Source organism: Mauremys mutica, chromosome 25 (genome assembly GCF_020497125.1).
Source record: "Mauremys mutica isolate MM-2020 ecotype Southern chromosome 25, ASM2049712v1, whole genome shotgun sequence".
In the NCBI taxonomy this organism is placed as follows: domain Eukaryota; kingdom Metazoa; phylum Chordata; order Testudines; family Geoemydidae; genus Mauremys; species Mauremys mutica.
The window spans coordinates 2719930-2731162 of NC_059096.1; positions in this window are offsets into that span (position 1 = coordinate 2719930).

Here is an 11233-nt window from a genome sequence, read left to right on the forward strand (position 1 = left end):
GAACTTGGCCCAGGCTTCTTGGACGCTCAGCTCTTGGTTGAGGTTCTTTGCTTTCGTTCCAGCCATTTTGTAACAAAGCCCGATCCTTTATTTTCCTGGGTTGTGGTTTTATGACCACAGCTCCCTGCAGCAGCCCTAGCAAATGCCTCATGTCATCACTCGCGCTCTGCTTTGGCGTCCAGCTAGCGACTGATCTGTTAAAGGGCAAACATTCCATGCCCCTCAGTGCTGCAAAAAGTCCCGGCCCCGGGCTAGGTGACAAACGTATGACGGGATTATGGTGTCGCTCAGGGGTGTAGAGGATCCAAACCCTGAGTGACGTGGTTGTAGCGACCAAATTCCCGCTGTCGCCGGTGCTGTGTCCAGGGGAGAGCTGTAGAGGGGCGGTCGCTGTCTGGGTCAGCACAACGGCGTCTCTGGGGGGTGGCTTTTCCACACGTAGTTACACCGACACACGGGGGTAGCGTAGCCCAGGGCTCGGGGAGGCGGAGTCCCTGGCGGCGTAGGCTGCACCTTCGCTAAGTGCTACACTGGGGCAGCGCTGTCAGTGCAGACAGAGACCTCTCCACTGAGTGACATTAACCTGGCAGGACAAGGAGGAGCCTAGGTGTCACTGGGGGGCACCTCTGGGTAGGCACTGATAAGCACCCCCCAGGCCGAGCGGGTGAGAGCCATGCTGGGAATCTCCTCCCCAGGCTGAGCCGGCCTCAGCTGGACACCTCTCTGCAGATGGTGCTGAAGGCCCAACAGCTGCAAATCTCCCTTCCCTTGTGTGTGAACCAGCTGCCCCTCACCCGCGCTCAGCACCCCTTCCCCAAAGCCCACGAGCAGCCGCCTGGCGCGGGCTGAGCGTACAGCTCCGGGGCATAGCTCCTTCCGTCCCCAGCAGACGCCCTCTGCTCCTGCGGCCGTTACACCCCTGCCGGTGCTCGCACCGGGGTCGTGGCCTCCCACAGGCCTCGGGCAGAGGCCGTTGGTCTCATGCGGATGTTTCTGGGGCTGATGTTCAAGGGCTGATGCTCAAAGGCTGCTCTAGCTTCACCCTCGTTGCCTCAGGAGGGGGCCAAGGAAAGGAAGTGAGGCAAGTCCCGGCACCACACAAGTGAATTCACTGTCCTCTGCTAGCCGGGAACCGGACCGGCCGCTCTCCCATGCCACGGTGCCACCCATAACTCGACAGCAGGGAGGCAGGAGATGCGCTTTGACCACTATCCACCTCGCGCGCTCCCGTCTGTCTGCAGCCACCTGCTGTCTCTGGGGCAGCGACCATCTGTCCAGCGCCTCGTGCCATGGGGGCCTGGTCCAGGACTGGCACCACAATGCCTTTAATAACAGCCCAAGGCCTAGCAGACCTGCAGGAACCAGGGGCTCACGCTATGCAGCAGGAGCCACGTCTGCGAGTGTCCAGGGCGTGTCTGGCTCATGCCCGTCTCTGTGGAGCAGGTGGGTCTCTCTGCCAGGGGGATGCCCGAAATGTTACCTCAGGGGTGCCACCTCGCTGGAGACATCTGAAGGAGGCCTGTGCTGAGCAGCCAAGCTCCAGGCAAGTTGGTAGGTGGCCAACAAGACGCCCCGTCAACTCAACTCATTCCCTCCAGGGGAAGGATCCCTTCTGAAATCCCCGCACAAGGCTCCAGCGGAAATGCCCTGGAAATGCCCACGGTACTTCCTGTTACGTCTTGGGGCCAGAGAGTGGGGAAAGAGCCTCGTCTGCAACAGGGGAGACGGGTGGACATCATTAGGGAGCAGCCTCACTGCGCCACCACTGGGGTCAGCTGAAACCCCATAGTCACCGCTGTGATGTTACACAGGGACCTCACAAACCTGGGGGCCTGGGCCACAAAATGGCAGGTAACAAAGAGTCCTGTGGCCCCTTATAGACTAACAGACGGGTTGGAGCAGGAGCTTTCGTGGGTCTGGCGAAGTGGGGATTCACCCACTTATTAGTCTATAAGGTGCCACAGGACTCCGTTGCTTTTTACAGATCCAGACTAACACGTCTCCCCCTCTGCAAAATGGCAGGTGAAATCCAGCGTTGATCAGTGAGAAGCAATGCACGTTGGAAAACATCGTCCCAGCTCTGCATCCCAAATGAGGGGGTCTCAATTAGCTGCCCCCATTCAAGAACGAGATCTTGGAGTCACTGTGGATAGTTCGCTGAAAACAGCCGCTCAATGTGCAGCGTCAGTCAAAGCAGCGAGCAGCATGTCAGGAATCGTTAGGAAAGGGATAGATAATAAGACAGAAAAGATCATATCGCCTCTGTAGAAATCCATTGTACACCCACAGCTTGAATACTGCGTGCAGATCTGGTCGCCCCATCTCAAAGAAGAGAGATTAGAATTGGAAAAAGTACAGAGAAAGGCAACAAAAATGAGGAGGGGTCTGGAATGGCTTCCTTAGGGGGAGAGATTAAAAAGACTGGGGCTATTCAGCTTGGAAAAGAGACAATGGAAGGGGGGGGTATCAGAGAGGTCTATAAAGCCATGACTGGTGTGGAGAAAATGAACAGGGAAGTGCTATTTACCCCTCCACATAACAGAAGAATCGGGGTCACCCAATAAAATTCATAGGCAGCAGGTTTAAAACAAATGATGCACAGGCAACCTGTGGAACTCACTGCCAGGGGATGTTGTGGAGGCCAAAAGTGTAAGTGGGTTCCATAAGTTCAGGGAGCAGAGGGCAACAGGCACAGGGAGAGGAGCCACTCAGTGAGCTGCCAAGCTAAGCTAAGCTAGCAAGGCCAGGCCTTCTGGTGACGTGACCGAGCATGACCCCAAACCAGGAGGTGGCTTCTCTCGCCCTAACCGATAACGATGGACCCAGCAGCAAACCCAGCTGAGAAGCCCTTAACAGTTCTGCTTTGAAATGTGGGTGCACATGCATGCACAGACATGGACACACACATGCACCACATACACGAGCATGGCTGTCCTTCAGTGCACACGCATGCACACGGAGACACACGGACACACACACGCCCCCCACTAGTTGCACTGGCTACGGATGTTTCTGCAAAAGCTGAGGGGAAGGGAGTGGAGCAGCAGTGCCAAGGGAGATTTATTTCACAGCAACATCCTCATCCGATGGAAATGGAGACGGGGGGCTCTGTGCCAAGGCTCACTCAAGCGGGGGCTCCTTCATGCTTGGAGTTTAATTTAAAAATGATGACAAAGCCTCATCAGCTTTTGATTCTTACCAAAAGTCCAAGGGTTCTCAGGCTGGAATGTTTTCTTTCCCCCTTTAATTGTTTGAAACAAGTTTTTCAGTGCAAGGAAAACAGCTTCAAATGGATTTCGAGCTGGAACTGCTGGCAAAGGGCAGGAGCAGGGAGGTCCCAATCCATTATCGCTCGGCGCAAAAGCTTGCTCTGCAAACAGACATGAAATGCCCTGAGAGGGGAGATTGCGGCGCTAGCGTATCTGGTTACCCGGCGTTGCTTGCGAGGGCTGCGTTTCTAGTTCAGATGCTCGCTTACATTGCCATTGGGGGGGGGGTTATTGTTTGTTAAAACCTTTTAGAAGCTTACAAAGATACCCCACGTTTCCCCCCAGACACACTAGTTTTATCCTTTTCCATTTGGCTAAGCTTTCCGGGAAGCCAGATTCGTCCCTGGTGCAATTCTGCTGCTGGGGTTGGATTCTGCCCCCGGCGCAGCTCAGAAAAGCCCTGTATTTGCATTTAGCCTGGCCGTCTGTTGGTGTCTCTGCAGTGCCTGGCCCAGGGTCCATGGCTTGGGCGCGTAGGCACCGCAGTGCAGATCGATGCTGATGATAATCCCACTGGAGCCAGCGACATTTCAAAGTGGATGAGAACCGTGGCCAGATACATTTTGCACCGGGGCTGAGGTGGCTCCAGCCTTTCCCTGGGTGAAATCCACCCTCCAGCGGCGGCCCAGCTCCAGCGTGGGGAGTTGGGGCGGGAGGTAGCACTCTGCACAGACGTCAGCTCCACCCGTGCCTCCGTTTCGTGGGGGCCGATGGCGGTGGCTGTTTTGGGGCTCACGTCCCTCACCAAACGCTGACGACCCCCCACCCAGCCACGCGGTGTAGCCGAGGTCCCAGCAGGGGAAGCCCAGGAGTGCAGCGCACTGGGAGTGGGCGGGTGGGTGGGTTTTCCGTGTCCAAACGTGTCTTTGGTGAGGTGGGGGGTTGGAAACACTCCCTGGGGGAGCCTCTGGAATTCAGGTCAAGCCAGGTCACCCCCCAGCTCTGCCCCCACCATTCTCCCCTGGCAAGAACCCCGGCTAGTCCTGTTACGTGTGCACCCTGCCAGCCTCTGCCCTGCCCTGCTGCCCCAGTCCCATGCTCCTGCCACCCCCATCCTGCTGGTGCCCCTCAGGCTCCCCACACAGCTCCCCACGTGCCCAGCTGCTGTTCCCATCCCCCGCATCTCGCAGACAGTCGCTCCTGACCCACTCTCGCCTCCCCCTCGCTCCAGTCCCGGTAGCTTACGTGATATTATTGTGAAATATCTGCCTGGGCTCAGACTCGCTTTAATTTACGAGCTCGGCCTGATTTCATTGCAGGTCTCTTGGAGTGACCGCCCGGGGCAATGAGCCACGGAACAAAGTTCCCGGAGCTTTTCCCCCATCCCTGCGCTCCAGCGCATTCGACTCTAGTGGGGGCCGGCCCGGAGGGGTGGGAAACAGGGCAGGGGGCTGGGTTCACAGCTGCACAGGACTTTCCCTGCTGCCTGCCTTGGGGCGTCTCCTCACACCCCTGTGAACACAGAAACGAAGCGTGTGTGTGTGGGGGAGGGTGGTGACGATTAACACAATGGACGCGAGGAGCAAGCCATCTTCAGGGCCGCAGCATTCCTGTGCTAGGCTAGGACTCGGCACACCCCTCCCCAAGGGCTGTTCTTTGGGCAGAGAACCACAGCCCCTAAAGAGGGGGTCACTAGCCACGGGTGGTGCATGCCCGGGGGCCACGGGCAGGAGGCAAAAGCTATTGCTCAGTCCCCTGCCTGGTCCCTCTCCCTAGTTCCTGGGCTGCCCAAATCCAGCTGGGCTGTTTGGTTCTCAGTGCTGAGAGTCTAGGGTGGGGGAGGAAGGGGGCAGATGCATGGTCTACGGGGAGCGCTCGCTGTCTGTGCTGATGGGGGGCGTAGTGACCGGCCTGGAACTTGGAGGCAGGCGCACAAATTTCCGGAGGGAAGGGTCTGGAGGGGGCACCCAGCAGCCAGTCTGTGTGCACATGGCTGGAATGGTGGCTGCAGCAGCCGCGCCTCGGTACCTAGTTCTGTCAATAAAGAGCCAGCAGCCTCCCATGAAACGGGAGATTCTGGGGGCATTTCCTCTGCCCATTGTCCACAGAGCAGTGCCCGGCCCATTACCCTGAGAGGAGGCTGCAATTTGATTAACCTCGTAAGGCACCTCCACGTCCCCCTGCCCAGCACCAGGCATTCGGGTGCTCACCCAAAGCTCATGGAGGTTGGGGCTAAAGCACGTTCGCCATCACAGCGTGGTCCAGATCAGCACCAAACAAGCCCCAGATTTTAGTGGGGCTGGGGCCAAACTTTGCAGCTGGCCCCTACTGCCCCTTATAATGGGCTGGACCAGAATCCCAGGTCCAACCAGCCGGGTGCTTGGCCCAAAGCCAGCTCGTGACGCTGCTCCAGTGGCGGTGGGAGAGGTTCGTGGTGGGTGAGAGGTGAACAGGACCCACTGACCTATCAGGGTAGCTGGGAGACAAACGCCCACAAGCAGCAGGCTCAGGCTGAGGGGGCTCATGTGGCATCAGCCCCCCGCCCCCAGGATGCGTCACCTACATTTGGAAGCTCCGGTTGTTTCAGCTGCATCCGGAACCTGCAGGGGAGCAGCGGCGGCTCTTGTGGTTCTTGGCTGTGAATCACAGACTGGCTCCTAGGAATGGGCCGGGGAGGAGCCGGGGAGGGACGTGTCTGGTTTGTTCTGCGGGCGGGTGTGTTTCTGATTGGGCTGCCCCAGCTGTCCTGCTCTCCCCACGCCGCTGGCTTGGGTCTGCGTTGGGTTCTTGGCTGCCGAAGGACCAGAAGAGTGAACGCTGGGGCCCAGGACACCTCCAATGCCCTGGGGGGGGCAGATCTGTGCTTTTCTCCCCCTTTCTCTCGCCTTGATAAAGCCCCAGCGGTGGGATTGCTGTAGGATCTGGTCACTGTTAGTGCCGAGCACTGAGCACCTTGCCAGCTTCCCACCTGCCTCGCTCCCTTCTCGCCTCCCAGGGCTCCGCGTTCCCCCCGGCTGATAGGAGCCCCACGGGGTTAACTGACCAAGCTGGTACTGGGCAGATCCTGCCAGGCAGGAAGCCGCACTTCCCCCACCTGGCCTTTTCACCCCCTCAGCAGCAAGCGCCTTGTCTGGCTGCCATTGCTATGGGAATTAAGCTGCTGTGGCGTCAGACCCTCGGTCTGTTGTTCCTTCGCTGGGGGATTCGGATCTGGGCCGGATTCCCCCCCGTTCCCCTCCGGCGATGGAAGCTGTGGGATAGCACGGGAATTGCACACGAGGCAATGCACGCATTCCTCGGGCAGGCCTGTGCCGAGCAAGGGCACGCAGGCACCATGGTGGCAAAGGAGATTCCCTGCAGTACGGAGGCTATGGAATACGTTGGCGGGTAGTTACGATATTACCAGTCTCCCTGCTCTGTGGTTTTTAAAGCAGCCTCAGGCAATCCCCCCAGGCTCGGCGCACACGGGTGATGCAGCCTTTGCCAGCGGCTGAGCCCTCCAGGCCAGCCGGGCCAAGCTGTTTGAACAACACCCTCGCCAAAGGGGCCGCATGTGGGTGCCTAAAGTCCATTTTTAGGCCCCACGGTGATGCTAGCGATGGGAACGCTCCTGGGCTGGCTGACCATGGGGACCCCCCCTCCCGAAATACCCAGCAGGTGACACAGATACCGAGGGACCCAGCACGCCCAGGGTATTGCGGGTCCCGTGGGCCCTGCCTCCCAAAGGTGCTGCTCATTGCTAGAGTGACTTCCCCAGGTCCTGGAGAGAGTCCGTCCACCGACAACAGTGAGCGTCAAGCACACGTTGAGCGGGGGCTGCCTCCCTCCCAGTGCACATGGCACAAGGCGTGCGACTGGCGACCCCCATTCATTGTCCCTCCCCAGAGACGTCTCGGGGGCATTCGGAGATGAAAACACCGTCCCGCTAGACTAGAGGGTTGTCTTTGCACAGCGGTGCCCAGCAGAGTCCAGCTCAGCGCTGTGCCAGGCGAAGGGTTATGCCAGCTGGCTTGGCACATGGCTATCGCCTGGCTGCTGCATGCCTTGAGTAACGGGCTGAGGGAGCTCCAGATGGAGATCCGAGCCGGGTGTGTCATTCTGTAACAACAGGGGGGGAAGCGAGCAGGGCAGGGTGGGGAAAATTTCAGAACTAGCCTAACAGCCAGTCCTATGGGCTGATGGTTACAGTGGGGGATGGGCTGGGAATTAGGACTCCTGGGTTTTGTTCCTGACTGTGGGAGGAGAGTGGGGTCTAGTGGTTAGAGCAGGGGGGGGCTGGACGCCAGGACGCCTGGGTTCTATGACTGGTTCAGCAGAGGGCTCACTGTGTGGCCTGAGGCAAGTCTTTTTTTCCCCCTCTGTACCTCAGTTTCCCCCTCTGGGGTCAGTTAATTAATCTCTTTCAAGCACTTGGGGGCCTGTCCCTCCGTTGCCTTCTCTGGAATTATTCGCCACATTAATCTGTCCCCTGCTGGGCTGTGAAGATTGGCAGGAGTCAGCGCCGAACCTGTGTAAAACTATTGGCAGCTGCTTTGATTGGAGCTTGGGTTATGGGTATTGGAACGTACCAGGCTGCTGCCGATTAGCAGCGCGGCAGTAAAGTCTTTCTTGCATTCCCGTGTGCCTGCCAGGCCAGGCCGCGCACAGACAGACTCCAGACCAGCATCGCTTTCGGGAGCCCCCACTGGTGTCAGCTCACTAGCCCTGCAGCGAAGCACCCGGTCCGCAACTCCCAGCCCAGCTGGACGACCTTCGCTCGGGCAATTCGTCCCATTCCCGCCTATGGCACGACTCACGTGCGCAAGGGCTGCTCGGGGTGCAGCACAGGGAGCCTTGATTTTCCTTGCCTGGCTCTGCAAAAACGTTATTCCTGGCACCCAAACGAGGCCCCTGAAGCCGACGGACCGTCCAGGGACTAATAGGAAACACCTGGAGTTTCTCTGGGGTTGCCCAAGGAGCGAACTGAGACTGGTCAGCGAGGGGGATGGGAGGAGTGTTCCAGCAGGGCGGGTTTCTGTCTTTTAACCGAACCAAGCGGAGTGACGTCATCAGTGACGCATCGTGGATCAGGGCCAAACGAGCCAACGAGCCCCCAAAACGATGGCGCCTGGAACGCCGCGGCGCTGGGCCTGGTCCATCGGCAAGCCCAGCGAAAAGGGAAGCCAGCGACACAAAGGGCCGGGCGGTTTGTTAACAGAGACCGGGACGCCGGCTGGAGGGCCAGACGTCCCCCATCCCCGCCCCGGGGCCAGCTGCTCCCAAGACCTTAGCGCGTCGGGGGCACGGTGGGTGTGGGGTTCGACGTGCCACCACAGGAGCACTGCAGCTGCAGGGGGCTCCACGCAGGAACAGGCCAGAGGCTGGGGTGATGGCCGCTAGCTTGGGGTCAAGCTCCAGGCCTGGGCCGAGGGACGCTGTGGGGGGAGAAGACTGGGCCGTGCCGTTCCAATCCCCCTGGCAGCCTCTCTGCCCCGAGCGCTCGGCCTTGTGTAAATAAACTCGCTCTGTTTCTTTTAACAACAACGCCAGAGCAGAGGAATCTAAACCAACGTAGGGGGCTTGGTCCGCAGCGTCCGCCCGTGGAGTGGAGGCAGAAGTGAAATTTCCCTCAGGCTCAGGGCCAGGGCCTTTCACCCGGTGGCGTCCATGAATCCAGCCCTGTCCACAAGACGCCATTGCATCGCCAGCCAGTTAGGCCCCAGCCTTGGGCCGTCTCGCAAAGAACCAGCTCTTCAGGAGCGGGGGAAAGCGCCACGCTGGCAAGCCCTGCCCCACCCCGGTGCACTCTGGGACAGCTGTGCAGCGGCCTCCATAGCTGGAGATTGGAGGCGTAACCCCAGGTTGGCCAGTACCCTGTTGGCAAAGCATTCTGGGGGCAGAGGGTTGGACTAGATACCTCCTGAGGTCCCTGCCAACTCTGCTATTCCATGATTTAAAAGTGCCATTGTGGGAAGCATCCATAGAGGACCAATTAGCATAAGAGGGGCTTGATTTCTCGACCCACGGCAGCAGGGTGAGCAGCACCTCTGGAAACCAGGCTCAAGCTGCCCCAAATCAGTGATCACTTTAGGAAAAAAGCTGGTGTCCCTCCTCTCTGTGCCTCAGTCTCCCATTCTGTAAAATGGGGGTAATACTGCCGGACTCCTGGAGACATTTGCAGGCCTCCTTCCTGAACATTTGCACGGTATGTTGAGACCCTGTAGTGGGAGGAGGCCTGTCTGAGGATTGGTTTTGACCAAGTTGTGTGGCAAGATCTTTGGGGCACGGGACCTGGCCTATTGGATGTTTTGCAGACCCACGTGTACACACGCAGCCCACGAGAGATGATGTGGCAAACTGCTCTTCCGATGACCTCCAGGGTCTCCTGAAATGGGAGCAGTGAAGCTGCCTGTGCCTAGAGCTTAAGGGAGTCTGTGCCACTCGATCTGGGAGCTGGCCACTCGCATCTGAAGGTGCAGATTCTTCCCCGGACAGCCATGGCCATGAATGCACCAACAGGCTGCAAATTCCCCTTGCTCCCAAGCAGCATGTCCCTTCCCAGGCCTCCCCAGCAGAGCCGCTGGCGCGTGCTGCATGTGGCCCATCGGCGGCTACAGCTTCACAGCGGCACAGTTTGCTGTTGTGCGCGTCTGGGCCACAGGTGCTCTGACTCTGGCCATCGAGCTGCCGAGATGTGTGGGGGAGAGACCAGGGAAATCGCCTGCAGCTGTTGCACTCCAGGAGCCGCTTGACTCACTCGGCAAGGATCTGGACTCATCAAAGGGGGAGAGACCTCCTGGCTTGGCAGATTGTTGTCTAGGGGGTTCTGGAGGTTAGCGCTGACTCAGTGGCTCCCTAGCCATAAGCTATCCATTGGCAAAGCTATCCTGAGAGCTGCCAGGTTCCCCGACTGAGAGAAATGCCTGGCTGTCTAAGCACAGGATGCTGCTATGTCCCTGTAGGGCCGTTTTCAGGACTCCGCATTGAGTAAGGGTTGCTAGTTAGACAGGAAGGATGGGATGGTGCCATGGTTTGGGGGCTGATCTAGGACTGGGGAGACCTGGGTAACATTTCTTGCTCTGTCACAGGCTTCCTGAGTCACCGTGGGCAAGTCTCTGAGCCCCTCTGGGCCTCAGACACCGATCTGTAAAATGGGACCCGTAGCATGGCCCTAGTGCCAGATGGGTCAGGAGGAGACATTCGGCAAAGACAGTGAGGAGCTCAGATACTCTGGTAATGGAGCCATCTAAGACGGAGAGAGAATCGGGGAGTCAGGGTGATTTGTGGACACCCGGATAAAGACAGTTTCCTTTTGCAAAGAGGTTACAGTCTAGGAAGCAGCAACAGGGGAGGAAGGACCTCCCTAGAACCTAGCAGCGGAGGAACGTCAGGGCCTGTCCTTTTCAATCAAATGCTAATTCATCTCCACGCATGTTAATTGCCCAGAGCGATGTGAATGAGGAACGATGGTCCCCCGGGGATAATAACTGACCTTTGTTTGACCCCTTTAATCAATGTGTCATCTACAGTCTGAGATGCAGCTTCCACCAGGATCTCTGTAGCCCCCAGGGAAATGCAGCCATCTCTGAGGTGAAGCACAGCAGCTGTTGACAGCCCCACAGCAACACTACGCTCATGAGGTCAGGACCGTCTCTCACCCACAGGGCGGCACCGGTAGCAGAATGACGCCCCCTAGTGGCACTGTGGGGTATTATTTCTCCAGCGGCTCATGCTAGCTCCATGCAGAATGCGGGTCCCCAGTTTACCCATAGCAAAGAACTGGGCTGCATGGAAAGCCATGAACAGACTATTCGTTGAAATGGCCCATGGAGAAACCTGTGCCTGATCGTACCATATAGGGAGGCACAACCCCTGCCCGTAGGACTTAACATTAAAAACCAGACAAAGACGCAAGGAATGAAACCTAGAAGCCAAGTCAGACTCTGGCCTCCTCTGTTCAAGGAGCTCAAAGCACATCCAAGCCATTAGCCAGTTCACACCTTCTCAGGCCGGAAGGGATCTAGTCTGATCTTGAGCAAAGCAGC